Source organism: Symphalangus syndactylus, chromosome 7 (assembly GCF_028878055.3).
Source record: "Symphalangus syndactylus isolate Jambi chromosome 7, NHGRI_mSymSyn1-v2.1_pri, whole genome shotgun sequence".
In the NCBI taxonomy this organism is placed as follows: Eukaryota; Metazoa; Chordata; class Mammalia; order Primates; family Hylobatidae; genus Symphalangus; species Symphalangus syndactylus.
In genome coordinates this window covers 23,816,669-23,837,746 of record NC_072429.2, presented here as the reverse complement: position 1 = coordinate 23,837,746, position 21,078 = coordinate 23,816,669, and the positions used below count along the sequence as shown (strand labels likewise).

General features: G+C 37.4%; 1 long non-coding RNA gene across 1 annotated transcript; it reads right to left on the bottom strand.

The window, feature by feature from the left end:
* Nucleotides 1–985: 985 nt before the first annotated feature.
* On the bottom strand, nt 986–16,876 carry LOC129485685 (uncharacterized). Its single transcript, XR_008658767.1, has 3 exons — nt 16,792–16,876; nt 14,881–14,974; nt 986–1,073 (listed from the first exon to the last, which is right to left on the bottom strand). It is a non-coding gene; the product is annotated as an uncharacterized lncRNA (long non-coding RNA).
* Between the last annotated feature and the right edge of the window lie 4,202 nt (nt 16,877–21,078).

Sequence of the window (21,078 nt, the reverse complement as noted above, 5' to 3'; positions counted from 1 at the left end):
GTTATCCAGGATTTCCATGGTTTTACTACTGTAGGATTTTAACTGTTGGATGGCCAATTATTTCAGCATTTTGAAATCTCACTTATAGAAATAAATATAAACATGAAAAATAATGAAGACATGAAAAGCAACATAATTTTTCTGGAAATCACAAATCTATGCATCTAAAACAAAGCACAATAAAACAAAACAAATATATATATAAATATATATAAGCCATATATAATTTAAAGGTGAATAACTGAGTGAGTCCTTAACTTCTTAATATTTTTAGGGAATATATGTACCTAATTTAACAGGAAACATAAATAGCTACTCAGTAATCTCACAGTACCTATCCATGCTATAGAATTAATCACATTTGACTCATAACCCTTCTAGCTTGAAGCCAACAATACACTCTCTTCAGTTATAGACCAATGGCTTATAGACATACATAACTTATTATTCTAAGTGGGTAACTAAAACCTTTTTTTTTTTTCTTTTTCGAGACGGAGTCTCGCTCTGTCGCCCAGGCTGGAGTGCAGTGGTGCGATCTCGGCTCACTGCAAGCTCCGCCTTCCAGGTTTACGCCATTCTCCTGCCTCAGCCTCTCCGAGTAGCTGGGACTACAGGCACCCGCCACCACGCCCAGCTAATTTTTTTGTATTTTTAGTAGAGACGGGGTTTCACCGTGTTAGCCAGGATGGTCTCGATCACCTGACCTCGTGATCCGCCCACCTCGGCCTCCCAAAGTGCTGTGATTACAAGCGTGAGCCACCGCGCCCAGCCAACTAAAACCTTTATAGCCTTCAAACGATTTACATTTTCCCATGCCTGACCTGCTACACATGCCATGCTCTTGGTATTAGAGATAAGATTTTGGCTTTGTTTTTCCTCTTGGACATTAGTGAAACAATGATATAGAAGCTATACAAGACAAGAAGAAAAGCAGCCTTTTGATGGGGTTTGCCTAATATAACTTTTATGCTGCAATATCACATGATCAATAAACTAAACTCACATGCTTTAAGAAGCAATGCTCCATGTTATATCTTAGAAAGCTTGAAATTCTCCACAGGTCTCATCAAAAACTAAAGAGGAAGGAAACGGGGAGAAAGAAAATTATGCAAAGAATTTCAAGCTAATAAAGTTTGTGGAATATGGTAGGTGATGAATAATGTTAACTGTATTTAATACTATTACAGAAGTTCAGGGTATCATTTAAATTCCTTCATTTCCTAGAAGTAGAATATAGATTATAAAATAACTTTCCTCACAAACTTCCAACCTCACTCCTAGTATCTCCACGAAGGTTAACATTATCTCATTACGGCCAGGCGCAGTGGCTCACGCCTGTAATCCCAACACTTTGGGAGGCTGAGACGAGTGAATCGCCCGAGGTCAGGAGTTCGAGACCAGCCGGCCCAATATGGCGAAACCTGTCTCTACTAGAAATGCAGAAAATAAGCTGAGCATGGTGGTGGGTGCCTGTAGTCCTAGCTACTCAGGAGGCTGAGGCAGTAGAAATCACTTGAACCCAGGAGGCAGAGGTTGCAGTGAGCTGAGATCGCACCACTGCACTCCAGCCTGGGTGACAAGAGCAAAACTCCGTCCCAAAAAAAAAAAATTATCTCACTATGTGGGAATTCCCTGTAGCAACTTACTTTACATACTTGTTTAAATATAGTTTTTTAAATATAGAGAGCATTAGTTGATAATTGGAAACACAGTATATACAGAATAATTTTATTTTAATTATATGGCTAGAGAGTATGTTATTTGTTGTTCATATCTTTCTTTTGGCAGCCTTCTCTCCTGTACTCCATGTAATTTGGGGAACTAAGATCAAGAACTGTTAGGACGGCATAAATATAACTCTTTAGGGAGCCTGCCTTTGCCTTCACATGAAAAGAGTACGTCTGGACGGGCGTGGTGGCTCACGCTTGTAATCCCAGCACTTTGAGAGGCCGAGGCGGGCGAATCACGAGGTCAGGAGATCGAGACCACGGTGAAACCCCGTCTCTACTAAAAATATAAAAAATTAGCCAGGCGTGGTGGCGGGCGCCTGTAGTCCCAGCTACTCGGAGAGGCTGAGGCATGAGAATGGCGTGAACCTGGGAGGCGGAGCTTGCAGTGAGCCGAGATTGCGCCACTGCACTCCAGCCTGGGTGACAGAGCGAGACTCTGTCTCAAAAAAAAAAAAAAAAAAGAAAAAAAAAAAAAAAAGAGTATGTCTGAGAATGAAGGCAACTAGAAGAAATGGGGTGCCAAAGAGAGAGAGAGATTCAGGCATTACAGTTTCTAATTATTCCTAACAGAGATTTCAGACTTAATTTTAAAGAGCTATGAAGCTACTGAAGAGAATCAATCAGGAGGCAAGAATGATCATATTTACACATGACAAAGATCATGCTAGCCACCATACAGGACATAGTTTGGAGGAAAAAAAAAACATGAGTTAGTGTGTGAATTCCATTTCTGAGGTTATCATTGACATCCAGGCAAGAAATCAAGGCATCTCTTCTTATAAGTGTTTCCTCGTCAATATCAAATCTGATCAAGTGTTCGTCCCCAGCCCCTACGTACTCTAATGATACCTTGTATACTTCCTTCTTCCTAGGTATCACAACAATACAGTTTCTGTCTTATAAAGATTTTTCAATGCCTGCTTTCCCACTAGACTCACATGAGTGCAGGAATTTTATCAGCTGTATTTACCTCTTTTAACCCCCATACACAGAAGAGTACTCAGTACAGAAGTGATGCCAAATAAATATTTGTGGAATGAATGAGTGAATGATCAAATGAACAACAATTGACACTAACAGGGCCGGGTGTGGTGGCTCACACCTGTAATCCCAGCACTTTGGGAGGCTGAGGTGAGCGGATCACAGGTCAGGAGTTCAAGACCATCCTGGCTAACATGGTGAAACCCCGTCTCTACCAAAAATACAAAAAATTGGCTGGGCGTGGCGGCAGGTGCCTGTAGTCCCAGCTACTCAGGAGGCTGAGGCACGAGAATGGTGTGAACCCGGGAGGCAGAGCTTGCAGTGAGTCAAGATGGCGCCACTGCACTCCAGCCTGGGTGACACAGCAAGACTCCATCTCAAAAAAAAAAAAAAAAAAAAAAAAAAAAAAAATTGATTAAAAAAAGAAGTGACACTGTTATTGGCCTTAGAAACATAGTTTTATTAAAAATGTTAATTCTGTATATATGAGAAATAGAGGTAAAATTAATGTGGCTGAAAACTCATTTATAGCAATATCTTATACATCCACATGAAAAGTCTTTCCCCCTAAGTGCTGTCAGTAAAGTGGATTTTTTTTTTTTTTACTTTTCTTTTACTAAACATTATACAAACTTTTTTTTTTTTTTTTTTTTGATATGGAGTCTCACTCTGTTGCCCAGGCTGGAGCGCAGTGGTGCGATCTCGGCTCACTGCAACCTCTGCTGCCCAGGTTCAAGCAATTCCCCTGCCTCAGCCTCCCAAGTAGCTGGGATTACAGGCACCTGCCACGGCGCCAGGCTAATTTTTTTTTTTTTTTGTAGTTTTTAGTAGAGACGTGGGTTTCACCATCTTGGTCATGCTGGTCTTGAACTCCTGACCTTGTGATCCACCCACCTCGGCCTCCTTAAGTGCTGGGATTACAGGTGTGAGCCACCGCGCCCAGCCCACAAACACTTTAACAAAGAGAAAATTAGTAGAAGTTGCTGGAGAGTGAAAAAGAGTTGGATAAGATATAAGGCAGGTCCTTTGGATACTAAGTAAAAATGTTGCCTACAAACCAAGTCTCTATCAGTGTAAGATCCTAAAGCAGGCTACAATATCATCTACCTAATAATCTGGTAAGTTTTCCTACATTTTAGCTCATCCTTCAGTAAATTGGCTGGATAATAAAGAAATGGTATTCTTCGAAAAATAACTACAGCCCTAATTGAATTTTTTGGTCCCTTTCTGCCACCAGTCAGGAGACTATTGTTCATAGTGCTGAAACTTCAAAGACGGATGACTAAACTTTCTGAAGGCATAAACACAATCTTCGTTCTTCTTTCTGATGCATGACCACAGGCTAATAAGTTTGTTTCTGGATTCATAATGAGCCTCTCCTACTGACTTAGTGAGATAAGGTAGATTTTAATTACTTAGTTTCAGGTTCTGAAATCACACTGAGCACAAACCAGCACAGAATCAAATCATGTTGTGACTGACTAATCTGTCAAGCAATACTGAGTCATAATTTAGAAAAGGTTATATTTTGCATGCACTATTTAGATTTTCCATACTGTGCCATTAATAAGCAATTTTATATGATTTGAAAATCTGCTTAAGGTAAAATATCTCATCTTTGCATTAAGAAAGCATATGCTATATTTCTCCTATGATTTTTTAAAAATACATTTGATTCTACATAAAAGTAATGTGATGAATTCTTTTCACATTTGTTTCTTAGATTATATGTTTTGGTTTATATAAAATCTGAAAGCATAGTTGCAACAACAGCTGACAAATGAGATGAACAGATTGTAAATGCATTGTGGGAAAGGTACATGAGGCCAAAATTGCTGACTGTATTATTTCTATGTTTCCTACCTGGCTTCAAAGAAGAGCCAGTTTCTGGAGTTGAAATAATTTTCATTTATTTTCAATGGTTAACATGACTATTATTCACTAACATAGAAAAGCAAGGCCGGGCGCAGTGGCTCACGCTTGTAATCCCAGCACTTTGGGAGGCCGAGGCGGGCGGATCACGAGGTCAGGAGATCGAGACCACGGTGAAACCCCGTCTCTACTAAAAAATACAAAAAATTAGCCGGGCGCGGTGGCGGGCGCCTGTAGTCCCAGCTACTCGGAGGCTGAGGCAGGAGAATGGCGTGAACCCGGGAGGCGGAGCTTGCAGTGAGCCGAGATTGCGCCACTGCACTCCAGCCCGGGCGACAGAGCGAGACTCTGTCTCAAAAAAATAAAAAAAAAAAAATTAAAAAAAAAAAATAAATAAAAAAAAAGAAAAGCAATACATCCTTTTCTATTTAGTTATAACTAAGCTAAATGATGAGTATACTCTTTAGGTCAAGTGTCCTGTTAGACAACACCTGTAGGAAAACATGCTGGACCTATTGTCAGAAATCCCAGGTTGAAGTCCCAATTCTGACACTATCTTTCTGAACTCAGGCAAATAGCAATTTCTCCTGAATCTCAGTTTTCCAGTGAGTTACCTTACTTTCTTATTATAGAGCTCTAAATTCAGTTAGCAAATGTCCTTTTGAGCTCTGGATGGAAATTACTTAGGCTGAATTTCTAATATCATGAATATAAATAAGCATTTAAGTGGGTATGACACATGCTTTTAAGTAAATGTCCTGTAAAAAATTATTTTCTTGTCCTTGCGATAGTTTACTGAGAATGATGTTTTCCAGTTTCATCCATGTCCCTACAAAGGACACGAACTCATCATTTTTTATGGCTGCATGGTATTCCATGGTGTATATGACTCATAGGTGGGAATTGAACAATGAGAACTCATGGACACAAGAAGGGGAACATCACGCTCTGGGGACTGTTGTGGGGTGGGGGGAGGGGGGAGGGACAGCATTAGGAGATACACCTAATGCTAAATGACGAGTTAATGGGTGCAGGAAATCAACATGGCACATGGATACATATGTAACAAACCTGCACATTGTGCACATGTACCCTAAAACCCTAAAGTATAATAAAAAAAAAAATAATAAAAAAAAAATTATTTTCTTGTAATTAATTATCTTCCCAAGAAGAGGAAAAAAAAATTTTTATTTGGTTAAAACCGAGGACGTTGTTTATCTGGATTATGGCTCAGTTTCAAACACAAATATATGTCACATTAAGATCCCATTTCTATATGAAAGGAAAAGAGTAAAAGTTATCTGATAGTTAAATGAATTCTTTACAACAACCTAGACAATATTTGGAAACAGATGTTGAAATTCTATGAAGAAAATTTAATACTGTGAAACCTTATCACATTCTGTTCTCGTTCATGCTCTGTGACCACTTGATGGGGAAATTAATTAAATAACACCTGTGAGTACTTTAGAAACTCAGTGAATCTGTTGGAATATAATCAATTCTTTTTTATTTTCATTAAGCCTTGAGAAAGTCTATGCTTATTTATCAATATCTGACCTCTTTTCCTGCACTGTGTTGAGGGGTCCACAAAAGAACAAAAAAAGCTCCTTGTATCTCTAGGGCTCTCTAGAGCTTGCAAAGGGATCTCACTACATTTCACTTAACACACATGATAAAAAGTAAGGTAACTCACTGGAAAACTGAGATTCAGGAGAAATTGCTATTTGCCTGAGTTCAGAAAGATAGTGTCAGAATTGGGACTTCAACCTGGGATTTCTGACAATAGGTCCAGCATGTTTTCCTACAGGTGTTGTCTAACAGGACACTTGACCTAAAGAGTATACTCATCATTTAGCACTAGGTATATCTCCTAATGCTATCCCTCCCCCCACCTCCTACCCCACAACAGTCCCCAGTGTGTGATGTTCCCCTTCCTGTGTCCACGTGTTCTCACATATGTAACAAACCTGCACGTTGTGCACATGTATCCTAAAACTTAAAGTATAATAATAATAATAAAGTGTACTAAGTGAAAAATGAAATGTAAACATATATGGAAAAGTTAAATTAGAAATTAAGCACCACGTTACAGAGGCAAAATAAATGATCTGAACTAAATCATTGACCTATACTAAATAACGACTGATATGAACTGAATGAGGAAAGAATATTGGACCCCGAGGTGGCTTTACTTCTAACAATTAGAGAATTCTAAATAACCTTTTAAAATCAGTTTTGGACTTGGAAAATTTCCTTGCAACTTTCATAAAGGAAAATCAAAGACTCTTTTATTTGACCAAAGAAACTAACTAAAAGCAGTGTATACTAGATAAGGCAAAAATGTGATCTTCCAAAAGCTGTAGACATCTAATATACTATTCTCCTATTTCCCAGTAGATGATAATTCTGTAGAAATACTGCATGTGCTATTGTTTTGTTCTTGATAATGCTTTGGAATAGTATAGGGTGATTTAATTGCTGCCATACACATTGAAGTGGAAGATGGAAGTTACATTTCTGAAACATTTCCAAATGTGCTTATAGTCCACATTTTGAGAGCAGTTCAACCACTGTTTGTCTACACTCTTAATTTTCTTCCTAATGATAACATTTAATAGTAGAATCATCCCCAAATTGCTTGGGTCAGAAGCAATTATGTTGCATTTGATAATTCAATTAATTTGTTTACTTAATGACGTGGTTTATAAATATAATGAGGAAATTAAACCATTGGCTAATTTACCATCAAATATATGGTAGATACATTACTATTTTTGACCCATAGTCTGCTAAAACTATCAAGAATTATAGGAACTGGGTTGACTGTATAGAAAGTTGCAAATTGAATAATACTAGTTCTTGCTGAGAAGGAAAGAAAAAAAACACAGGTTTTCATTAAAAGAGAAAAAGGAAAGCACTTAGTGTGAATAAACCTAGAATTTACATGGCTATTTTTTTTTTAGCAACTCAAATAAATCTGAGCAAAAGAGAAACTGTCTACAAAGTAAGTGGACTGTATGAGATATACCCACTATAAAATTTATTTCTGCTCTTAAAAAACTATGGTCAAAAATAATTTAACTGTACATTTAAAAATAACTGAAAGAGTATTAATGGGTTGTTTGTAACAAAGGATAAGTGCAGGAAGTGATGGATACCCCATTTACCTGATGTAATTATAAAACACTAAATGCTTATATGAAGATATTTTTGTAACCCATAAATATATACACCTAATACGTACCCACAAAAATTAATATTTTTAATGTAGATGTTATTTTTTAAAAGTTTTTTATCATAAGACTATTCTGATTGCAAGAAGCAAAGTACATTTCAAATTAGCTTACATTAAATAAATAAATAAGCTTATAAGGGGTGAGCCTAATTCAAAACTGAAGAATGAATGAGAGAAAAGTCAATTAAGGGAAGGTTACTACAATAATCTGAAAGAGAGATAATGGTGTCCTCGAGTGGTGTATTAGTGGAGGAGATGGCTAGAAATGAAAAGGCAAAGAGATACCTTTGATGCGGAAATGACAGATCTTCTTAATTATTGGGTGTTGAGATATGTACAATGAGGGAAGTGACCAGGAAAACTTGTTTTTGTTCTTGTTATTTTGTTTTGTGTGTTTTCTTCTATTGCTTTTACAATTTTACTGTCACATTTAAATCTCTAAGTCACAGAGTATATAAGTTGAAGGGAAACACACATAACACAACTTTTAAAAAGAAAAAAAAGAGTCTCCCACAGATCGGGAGGTGTATCGTGAATTGAGGAGTATTGTCATCTCAGTTCTGCGCATCTGAGGGCTTAAACATAAAGTACAAGAAAACAAAAAGTTTTCAATAGAGAAATTAATAAGTAATTATAACAGTCTGTATTTACATTCATGCAGTTAATCCATATCTCAGATAGTTAACACCCTGCAGTTGAAAAAGGCCATAGAGATTATTCAAAATAGAGATGGAACTAGTATGTAAAGACACTGACTTTCAAAGAAGTCAATTATTAATAGCTAATATGACACAACATGATGTTAGCAGAGCTGAGACAGCCTTGTTTTCCCAGTGATCCAATCAGTGTTTCCTATACTCTTCCATTTTATTTATTCATTCGTTGTTATTCTGGCATGTCCTACGTGCAAGAAAAGGCATATGTTAGATGTTATAGAGAAGGCCGAAAGGGTGTCCTTGTGGCCGACACTCTACAGTTATATCCAGAACACCATAATAAGTATACAAAAATATACTACAAGAAAACATCCAAGGTCCAAACAAGTGTTTGGATATAGCTTTTGAGTTCAAATGAGAAAAAAAAATAAAGCCATGGTTAATAATTCTTGCCAAGCACGTTACAGATCTTTTCTCACATAATCTTCACAATGCAACTCACAAAACAGTTATTATTAAACCCCATTTACAGATAAAGACACACAGAGTAACTTAGTAATGTACAAAAGATAGTATAGCGGCTAAATGTTCAAATCATGGCAGTGACTCTAATCATCATATTGCACTGCTCACCTACAGCAGTAGGAAGGATGAAAAAATTTTGGAGAGAACATGAGTTGCATAGGACAAAAAGTATGCATAGTACTTCCAATTATGAGAAAAAGGAGGAATATCATGGGTAAAGAAAGCATATTGCAAGTATTCACAGAGATGGCAAAGTGCATGTGTGTTTGTAGAATAGTATTAGAAAATTATGATGGAAACATAGGAAGGGCCAGATAGTCAAAGGGATTGAGTACCAAGGTAAATTGTTGGGTTTTATATTGTGAGCAGTGGGAGATATCGAATCTTTCTGAGCATAGGAGACGCATATTCAAAACAGATTTTTACGAACATTAATAGTACTGGAAACCATCATTCTCAGCAAACTATCCCAAGGACAAAAAACCAAACACCGCATGTTCTCACTCATAGGTGGGAATTGAACAATGAGAACACATGGACACAGGAAGGGGAATATCACACACTGGGGACTGTTGCGGGGTGGGGGGAGGGGGGAGGGATAGCATTAGGAGATACACCTAATGTAAATGATGAGTTAATGGGTGCAGCACACCAACATGGCACATGTATATATACATGTAACAAACCTGCACGTTGTGCACATGTACCCTAAAACTTAAAGTATAATAATAAAATTTTTTAAAAGTAGTGCTTTTTTCTTTTAAAATGGCAAGAGTATGCCATTTTAAAAGAAAAAAAAAAAACAAAACAAAAAGACCTAAGAAAGCATTGAAATATTTTGAAAACCAGGACAGCAACCAGACTAGAAATAATAACTAGCCAGATTTGTTTAAAAAGTCCTTATCACCAATTATAACACACCAGATTTGCTTTTTTACCAGCTGAGAAAAAAAAATGCCCTCACTTCCACTGTTTGTTTTTACTCATTGGCACCATTTTCAATCATAATTACATTCAATAATATTTTGAATAATTGAAATGTTGATTCTTAGTTACCCAAAACTCTTGGTTTTTGTTATAGTATGAAATTATTGAGGATTGACTCTACTTACCAAAGGAATCCCTAAGTAAAATATATAGTTGGAATATTTATCCAAAATCCAACTTTAATTATACAAATACTTCCCATTGCAAAGGACCCTTCTGCATGCATAAATTGCTGAGAATTCAGAACATATTTTATAAAGAAAGATAATGTAATCAAGTGACCAGCAGCCCATTTAAATACCAAAATATTATTCATGTATAAGAATACTTTGTGTGAAGAATCTGTATGACTTATTTTTAACAAGGGAAAAAAAAGAATACACAGTAAAAGGAAATTTTCTATAATGTGAGTGGATTGGGCAAAATAGACCTTTCTAAAGAGTCTCCTTCCTCCCTCCAAAAAAAAGAAAAAAATAGAACACCTATTCTGAGCATTTCTTCAATCCTACACTCAGTCAAATCATAATGACTCTACTGGTAGCTTGAAATTGGCCATTTAGGAAGAACATACAGCACAGAAATCAGTAAATGCAACAAATCTGGGCAGTTTTTTATTCCAGAGCCAATTTTCCAATACATAACTAATTATAAATGTTCCAAATGTCTTCTTGATTCAGGAACCTTGATTCTTGTGAAAATATTTGAGAATCTGATGACTGAAATAGAAATCTTATAGAGGACATTTGAAATATAAAAATCGGTTATGTTTTATGTTTTAAAGAACAGAAGTCTTCTAAGATGTATCATTTTTCCCTTTGTCATAGGAAGGCTCCCAAAATGTTTTGCCATTCACTAAATATTTTTGAGGCTATTAATGAGAATGCTTCTTAAATCTACAGTCTTCTTCACTTGTTCTCAAATACTAAAATGCTGATACTTGTTAAAATACAAACTCCTGAGCTGCACACACTCTGAGAATTTCTAATTCTGTAGATTTGGGTTGGTGGTCAAAAATGTGCATTTTTAACAAGTTTCTGGATGATGCATATGCTCCTGGTTTAGGCCTCATACTTTGAAAACCATTGGATACTTAACCATATTTTATTAGCAACTAGAAAATTTACCCTTAATAATATAAAATATTTTAACTTTCTGATGAAAATCATTTTAAAAGGTAATGGTCAGGCTGGGCACAGTGGCTCACACCTTTATTCCCAGCACTTTGGGAGGCGAGGCAGGCCATATTGCTGGAGTCTGAGAGTCCAGCCTGGGCAACATAGCGAAACCTCGTCTCTACCAAAACTACAAAAATTAGCCGGGCATGGTGGTGCGTGCCTGTAGTCCCAGCTACTCAGGAGGATCACCTGAGCTCCAGAGGCTGATGCTGCAATGAGCCGAGATAGCGCCACTGTGCTCCAGCCTGGGCGACACAGTGAGACCCTGTCTCAAGAAAATAAATCAATTAATTTTAAAAAGGTGAGGGGCCAGGTGCAGTGGCTCACAACTGTAATCCTAGCACTTTGGGAGACTGAGGCAGGCAGATCACTTGAGGTCAGGAATTCTAGAATACCCTGGCCAACATGGTGAAACCCTGTCTCTACTAAAAATGCAAAAATTAGCCGAATGTGGAGGTGCACGCCTATAGTCCAAGCTACTGGGGAGGTTGAGGCAGGAGAATAACTTGAACTCAGGAGGCAGAGGTTGCAGTATGTTGACACTGCACCATGGCACTCCAGCCTAGAAGACAGGGTGAGACTCTGTCTAAAAAAAAAAAAAAAAAAAAAAAAAAAAAAGTAATGGTCTACATTCTTCAGAATTACTTACCAGAAATAATTTACTATTTCTTAAATAAGAGATCTCTCTCTGGGCCATTAAGTCATCATTTAGATATCAGTTCTCATTTTTCGTCAGTATTTGAAAATCTAGCCTTGGACTTTGTGTCTCTTTTTCACACACACACACACACACACACACACACAACACCACTTCCAAATCTGTTTTGTATTTATTATTAGACTCAAGGCTAACTAAATTGTCATTTTGTTTATTTTGTAGTATTACTACTAACACTGGATAAGTCATACATAATCTGTGGTAGGAAACCAAAAATTAAATCATTGCATGAAAATCTGATGCTAAAAAATAAATTAAGATAGAAATATGGTGGTAAGAATGTGACAAAAGGAAAGATCAAGTTGGTTAATATTGCTGCAGTACAGTGGACAGACCAGAAGAATGAGGATGGAAAAGCAATCTTGCTCTTTTGAGAAAGTATGTTTTCCTGACTCCATTCACTCTGTCAAACCATCGACATTGTGTTTGGCTCCAGAAACCCTTTTCTAAAAATCTATTAGCTGAGAAAGCAAAGAAACAAGGACATTGGTTTGTATCCATGTAAGATCAGGAAGGTCACAAGTCCAGGCGTAACAGTCTAACGGGCAGACTGCAAAATTCTTATTGGCCTACACAGCTATTATTTTCACTTACACTCCAATCCTTGTGACCCTGGTCATCTCACAAACTTTGTTATATTTTATACCTGGCCTACTATAAGTCTCTATGTTTCCTACCTGATCTTTGTCAACATTTGAGTCAGAACTTTTGGTCTGGAATTATAACTTCCATTGGTTTCCTCTCATTGTGTTTCTCACAAATGCAACTTTTCAGAAAATACAAACTAAACACGACTGGGATGTTGTGGATGACACACCTAGCTTGCTGTTAAAAATTGTTTTCTTTCACTATGAAAACACGAGTTCCAAGACATTTAAACACAGGGCTAGAAACAATTATAATCTCCACCCCCAACCTTTGCTTTCTTTCTCTGTGATATTTTGCACAGTATTCTCATAGTTGTCATTAGCATCGGTAGTTTCATTGGTCATGAAATAAGCTATAGGGCACCCTCACAATGAAGCCAAGGGAATTTAATGCCAATTTTTGTTCTGTGATCAATTTGAAATGGCTTGCTGTTTGGGTCCTGACTGAGACAGATTAACAACATCTTACCACAAAATGCTATTGATCAACCTACTGTTTAAAAAAAATTACCATGGAAATGTGTTATTTCTGATATCTCATCTCCCTTTATTTAACTTTATAGTCTAACATTATTTTCATAAATAGACACCCTTTTCCAGCAATGTCAAAGCACACAATACCACAGAGATTTTATTAAAATGGCATGTTTACCACCGTTAAATGCAACAGAACACTTAGTTTCATAAAGAAAAAAAATTACAAGAAAAAAAAGAATAAAATCGGGACCTAATTTCCATACACAAATATCATCTCAAAGATAGTTTTGTTTTTCAGTTTTTATAGCTTATGTCATAAGAAATATATCAAAACTATTATTCGACATGTAAAAAAGAAACCTGGCTGTATCTTATTCATCTTAATCTATATAGCAAGAATTTTTAATGTGGGAAGCTCAAGCCACCCAGAAGACCATGTATGGGATTCAGGAAGTGCAGGAACTTGAATGAATACAATTAGATCCCCTTTTCCCACTAACCTGTAACTGGTTTAGCCATTCCTTAAGCTATGAATGTAGGCAACAGACCATAGTACTGTTAAAATCTGTGGTTCTCATCAGAAGAAATCACAATTTTCATATTATTAATACATTAAAGTTGTGCAAATAGTTCAATATATTATGTTCACCACTATGTCAAAATTATAGTAATAATTAGGTAATCATAGATTCGATCACTAAATGTGTTGAAGAAGTGTATATATTACCATGTCACAAGCTTGTTTTATTATATTTGTGAAATGTTTTTAAATATAGGTTTTCTTTAATCTTAGGTATTTTATGCCCTCAATAACTTTACTTAGAAAGGGGGTCTACAGGTTTCACCAGGTGCCAAAGGGGTCCATGGCACAAGTATTCTTAATAACCTCTGCTCACTGGAAATCTATTTACTAGCAGAAAATTCTTGTTGAACATATTAAGATAGAAAAAATTCAGCATCACATCTAGCAGAATGAAATTTCATGAGTCACTGACTGAAGACTTTGTGTGGGCAGCCTTAAGGAAAACTAAAATAAGCAATATTTGAGGCCACTGTCTTTCTCCTCCCTCTGAGCTAAATACCCTTATTCTGTCTTGTGCTGAAGTTATCCAGTGTGCTCTCAGAAAGTAAATGGTTTCCTCTCCTTTTCTGGCAGTTCTCAAAATGTTGAGACTTTTGTCTATACTAAGCAAGGTCTGTGCTAAAAGGAACTGGTAAGTGTGTTAATTATCAATGCCTCACTGTAAAACGTGAGTAAAAATAGAGAAGACACCATGTATAATAATCTTGAGTCCAGAAACTCAAGTGTCTCTACTTACCCGAATTTTCAAAAATTCCAGAAAGGGTCAAATTCACAAATATCTCCAATTGGGCTACATTTTAGAGCCTAATTTTCAGGTTTCAGGATCTAATAATCCTTCAGGGGTTTCATCAGCCCCCTAAAAAATTACCTTCCACCTCTACCATACAACTAAAGATATTTTAGGTTTAATTTTTCTCCTCCTCCTTCTAATAGATCACTCAGATCAAAAGGGGTAGGTATCAAGTATGCACGAACGCAGCTCAAAACACTTTACTCAACCACATTCCCAAAGGAAACGGCAGTGATAAATCTTTAGTAATAAACGAAAGTTTGACTAAGCCATACTAATATTTAGGGTTGGTCAATTTCGTGCCAGCCACTGCGGCCATACGGTTAACCCAGCATTGAAGTAAACTTAGATTTTGTACGTAATTTAGGCCATATGTACAGGAGATTGAAATTAGTACAGCAAGGCCCACGGCAGGTTCCTTATTAGTCCATTCTCACACTGCTAATAAAGATATACCCAAGACTAGGTAATTTATAAAGAAAAATGGTTTAATTTACTCACAGTTCAGCATGGCTCAGGAGGCCTCAGGAAACTTAACAATCGTGGCAGAGGGGGAAGCAAACATCCTTCTTCTCATGGCAGCAGCAAGAAGTGTCTAGCAAAAGCAGGAAAAGCCCCTTATAGAACCATCAGATCTCGTGAAAGCTAACTCACTTAACAAGAACAGGATGGGGGAAACTGCCCCCACGATCCATTTATTTGCACCTGGTCCCTTCCACAACATGTGGGGATAATGGGAACTACAATTCAAGATGAGATTTGGGTGAGGACACAGCCCAACCATATTAAGTTGGATTAGGTGTCTTAGTTGATTCCTGCTGTTACAATAAAATACCATAGACTGGGTAATTTATAAATGGTAGAAATTTATTTTTCACAGTTCTAGAGGCTGAGAAGTCTAAGACTGTGGCACCAGCAAATTCACTGGCCGGTGAGGGCCTTCCCGCTGGACGGTGCCTTCCATGTGTCCTCACATGGCGCAAGGGCAAAAGAGACAAACTTGCTCCCTCCAGGCCTTAAGGGCACTAATCCCATCCACCCTCATGGCCTAATCACCTCCTACGGACCCCACCTTTTAATACTATCACCTTGGGGGTTAAGGTTCCATGTATAAATTCAAACACGCATTCAAACCACAGTACAAGGGAAATTAATTCATCTCCTTTGCTGAATTTGAACATAATAAAAATCACAATAAATTTTTTACTCTTCATACCTACGAAAGACTCTCTGAAAGACATGTGTGGACCAGCATTCCAAAGTCCAGATGTTTTCTAAAGCTTAATGTATCTGTATATGTATTCAATATAATTTAGTTGATCCCATTTCATGTTCCTTTTCATAGATTTGGATATGTGAATTAACATATTCACTCCTGGTGAGACTAGCAGCATATGATATAAAATATCACAAAATAGCAAATGGTTAAGCCAAGTTCTTTTTTCTTTCTCCATTCCTGTTTAATCTAGGGCACCCAGCTGATGGGGCAAAAGGAAAATTTTAAGATGAAGTTTTAAGTTGAAACTGGATAGGTTAAAAAAAATGTATTCACATTTTTCTGCCTACCTCAAGGGAAATGTACTGAGGATCACATTGAAATGGAGGTGTGTTCAGACACTTCCTGAGTTTTTATATTTAACTTCCTTTAGACTCAAAGCAAGAACACAGGGAGCCCACCTCCATTTCACATCCTGTTAGCACATTTCATAGGGGAGGGAAGAGATGATTGAATAGTTAAAATCTGTACAATTCTAATTATGTGGGATGCTGAAATAAGATTAGCAAGAATTGAAATGCTGAAAAGCAAACAATATCCACAGAAATGGGGTTAAGGAAAGTCTTGGCATTATTTAAGAGGATAAATCTCTTTCCAACTAGCATATTATAACAAGAATATTTAAGTTTAGTACATACTATAGAGCAAACTGACGCTGTCTCTCTTTTGTTAAGGTATAGATCTTTAACCTTTTTTGAACTGAAGAACTTCAAGGGTGAAAAACAAGCACCCCTGAAGGGTGAGGGTTCACACATGTTCTAGAATAATGAGCAATTAATAACCGCAATGTCATCTGTAGGAGAAATATGTCACTATTCCATTTAGACACATTCAGGGCCCCTCTGCTTGCAGATCACCTCACTTCGAAGTTTTAAATACATCCAGTATTAACATATGATAAAGGAAATCATGGATTAGATAAACTCAAACATTTTAACAGATATATAAATACCAATGTGAACAGTATCATCTTTGAACAATACAATTAATATGACTGACTTCTATAAAAAATTTATTCACTTGGCTCTTTGACACAGTACCTGCTTTTACCCTCCCCAAATATTATTGAACTGCCAAGTTGTATTTGGCTAAAAGTTTTGGGCTATTTAAATGAAATTACACTTAAAACTACTTACAAGGTCAGAGGACATCTTCTCAGATTTTGGCAAGATCTTTGCCATTTGTTCAATTAACTCACTGATGATCTGAAAGTAAATCTTGTGCTGGGGAGAGAAAGTTACATAATGTCCATCTATGTGACAAGCATCTGAACTGGTATTCGCTATGTCTGAGAATCTAGTCAAAGTTATGATGAATACAGGACTTACCTGGTGAGAAGGGGGTGGTAGCTTAAGAATTCAACAACTTTAGGTTGGCTGAATCCATAGGTAGATTAGATATTCAAATAACACAGTACTCTCAGCTTTCACAAGAGCAGAGTCAGGACTGGGCTCGGTGGCTAATGCCTGTAATCCCAGAAATTTGGGAGGCCAAGGTGGGTAAATCACTTGAGGCCAGTAGTTTGAGACCAGTGTGGCCAACATAGGGAAAGCCCATCTCTACTAAAAACACAAAAAGTTAGCCAGGTGTGGTGGTGCAGGCCTGTAATCCTAGCTACTTGGGAGGCGGAGACAGGAGAATCACTTGAACCTGGGAGGTAGAGGTTGCAGTGTGCCAAGACTGCGCCATTGCACTCCAGCCGGGCTGACAGAGTGGGATTCTGTTTCAAGAAAAAAAAAAAAAAGTTGAATTGAGTCTGAGAGTTGATGCCTTCTTATATTTTGCACGTTGGTTGCTAGCTTGCTGCACCCAGCCCTGCAGGAATTTTAAGGATTTTGATACTTTCAGTCACATTTGATGTTAGGGTGGATACCATACAGGAAGGCAGTATTTTCCAAAGTGTAGTTTAAGGTCCACCTAAATCAGGAGTATCTGAAAAACCTGGAAAAACTGGGATTTCTATACTCTATCTTTTACTCAGAGGCTGAGGCTTGATTAATCTGCATTTATACCATCTATTTTGGGTGATTCCAGTGCATTTTAGAGTAGATCCTCCCATATTTTCTGCATAATTGGATGATTGATTGAGCGAATCAACAGAATGTAAGTGGAGACTCGGGCAGTTGTTTAAAAATGGTCTTGTACTGGCTTGGTGCGGTAGCCCACACCTGTAATCCCAGCACTTTGGGAGGCCAAGGCGGGCAAATCACAAGGTCAGGAGATTGAGACCATCCTGGCTAACATGGTGAAACCCCGTCTCTACTAAAAATACAAAAACAAAATTAGCTGGGCATGATGACAGGCACCTGTGGTCCCAGCTACTTGGGACGCTGAGGCAGGAGAATGGCGTGAACCTGGGAGATGGAGCTTGAGGTGAGCCAAGATCATGCCACTGCACTCCAGCCTGGGCGACAGAGCAAGACTCTGTCTCAAAAAAAAAAAAAAAAAAAAAAAATCTTGTCCTCCACATTTTTCTTGAACTAAAAAAGAAACTAACTGGAAAGAAGAATGTCTGCATATGAATTTACTCATTCATGTAACTTACCATGTTGCTTTTTCTAATAGAATATATTCTAATAACTTCAAATGATTTTTTATAGAAACACTGAATTTATTCTGAAGTATTTAGTGGTAGGTAACTGCAAATACAGGCAGGTAAAGTAAGAATAAATAATTGAGTTTCTTAAGCTTTTCTGAATTTACATTTCTTAATTTTTGGTCCCCAATATTTTACCAACCCATTCATCAAGAACGCTACTAAGTTAGCACAATATATACTCTTAAAACAGAATATCTTTAAAGATGTCCCCTAAAACAGGAGCAAAAATAAAATACAAGTTTTATGCTATTCCACAGAAAACATGGGATTCTAATACTCTCTTGAGGGAAACGTTACCTTTTCAAAAGGTTATCTTTTGAATCAACCTAAACAGAAGAAATACTTCTATTTAAGAAGCTGGAATAATGATAATAACTGCCATTAGATTTCTAATTGTAGAAACACCTAAATTTGTAGTTTACAGGTTGTCCTGTTTCTGCTATGAAAGGATGTTTTATGCTTTTCAGTCTTGAATTCATGTTTGTTTCTTATGTAATATACAACTCTCTTGGGTCCAGCAAAGCCTTACTTGATAGATACTCTTATCCCATTTATTGCAGCAATGATTATGATATGAAGATGCATTTTGGTGCTAACAAAATCATATTGTAGGCTCAATAGCTAAAGAGGCAGAACAGAATGGCCCATCAAGGTACAGTTTTTGAGAAAATATTGCAGTAGAATCATCGGCTAGGGAAAAAGAGATTGTTTGTGTGTTAGTTGGACATTGATTATAATACTTTGGGGGATTATCGAATGGTGTTTTGGAATTTGAGGGTTTTATGAATATGGCAAAAGCTTTTTTCGCCTCTTCTAGGAACAAAAAACCTACTTTTAGGGTACAGATTCTAAGAAAGGATGAATATTCTGTCTTTCATACCCAATTACTAGCACCAGGTCTCAGTCTCACAAGATTTGACTCTTTCCCTACAAGTAAAATGAGAAGACAAATTAGGTTATCAAAACGTAGACTGACGTGATCAAGAAAGTAGAGATTGTGGACCGGGCGCAATAGCTCACACCTATAATCCCAGCACTTTGGGAGGCCGAGGTGGGCGGATCGTGATGTCAGAAGTCGGGAGATCGAGACCATCCCGGCTAACACGGTGAAACCCCGTCTCTAGTAAAAATACAAAAAATTAGCTGGGCGTGGTGGTGGACGCCTGTACTCCCAGCTACTCGGGAGGCTGAGGCAGGAGCATTGCTTGAACCTGGGAGGCAGAGGTTGCAGTGAGCCGAGATCATGCCACTGCACTCCAGCCTAGGTGACAGAGCGAGACTCCATCTGAAAAAAATAAAAAAATTTTGAAAAAGTAGAGAATGCAAACACGATAAACCACAAACAATGGAAATATGAGTTTAATGTACACAAGAAATAAGGAAATATTATGGGGAACATTAATAAAATAGGCTTCTGATTCCTTTAGGGTATTCATCTAGCTAGCCTCTTTGGTAAGGTTAAAATATGAAACAGTGGTTTCCAAAGTGGTGCCTTGGACAATTTGTACAAAAATCAGTTAGAGAACTTGTTTAAAGTAATTTCATCAGAAATACACTCCTCCCTATCTCTCAATTCTGCTTTATTATGTTGGCATCATCTTCAGGCAGGTTCTCTTTTGAGATATTCATAGGCAGCTCCAAGTTGCCAGGCTCCTCACGGCTAGCAAAACATGAGCTCTTCTGTTCCAGACTTTACTAAGATTATATCCTATTGGCTTGTGTCGCATTCCTGATTCCTGAACCAGTCATTGTGGAAACATGAAATAGGCTGTTTGACCAGTCCTGGGTCATTTGCCTAACTATGGTGACAAAACATCTGGTGAGTTCCATTTAAACCTTAGGAACTAAGAATATAGGACAGGTGGTTGCCCTTTGAAATCAAGCTATAGCTACCAACAAATGAAATAAAAGCTACTAGCCTGACAAAAACCAAGCCTTCTATGGGATACTTTATATATGCTCATGTATTTATGGTATAAATAAAAGTAAAGCTCCAAGGAAGGACTCTTAAAATTCTTAATGGCTCTCATCATTTTTGTCCTTGCTCTGTCTTTCTTTGTCTCATATATTTCTACACCAGGCTGACTCTCATTCTTTTCTCTATATAGCTTAGTCTTCCCTCCATCTTCCCATGGAGTAAAGATGGTTTCCTGGAAAGCAGACTAAGAACATACAACAAACTGTTAAGGGTGTCAAGTGAGTTTGGAATTGCATTCAGCTGCTAAAGCAGACACCTGCAATAACAATTGCTTGAGCAAGATAAAGTTTTATTTTATTTTATTAAGGAAATCCAGAAGAGCCAGGCAGACCAAAGCTGGCCTAGAAAATCTCACCCCAGGCCCTTTCACTTTCATTTTCAAGTTTGGATTCCTAAACTCAACCAAAAAAAAGCAGATGCAGCTCCAGCTATCATGTCACCTTATAGGAAGGAAGAACAGAAGAATGGGAGGATAAACAGGAAACATCTCTGTGCCAAGGTGATTCCTTTATAAAATTTTCATGGAGTCCTTACCAAATGACTTCTGCTTACATTGCATTAGTGATTTCTACTTGCAGAAGAGGCTGGGACTTGCAGTTTTGTTTTGTGTAGATCATGCTACTTCCCTACCCCATTTCCACAATTCAAGCAACTGTTACTAAGGAAGAAATGGAGAACAACAACTGTTACTAAGGAAGAAATGGAGAAATGGACAACTTTTTTACCATAGTGGTGATATTAGTGATGGAATTATGGAAGACCTCTCCCATATTATATATTTCTGCAATGTTTGAATTTTCACAGTATTTTGATAAACATGAAGACAAAGACAGGGAATCTGTGGAA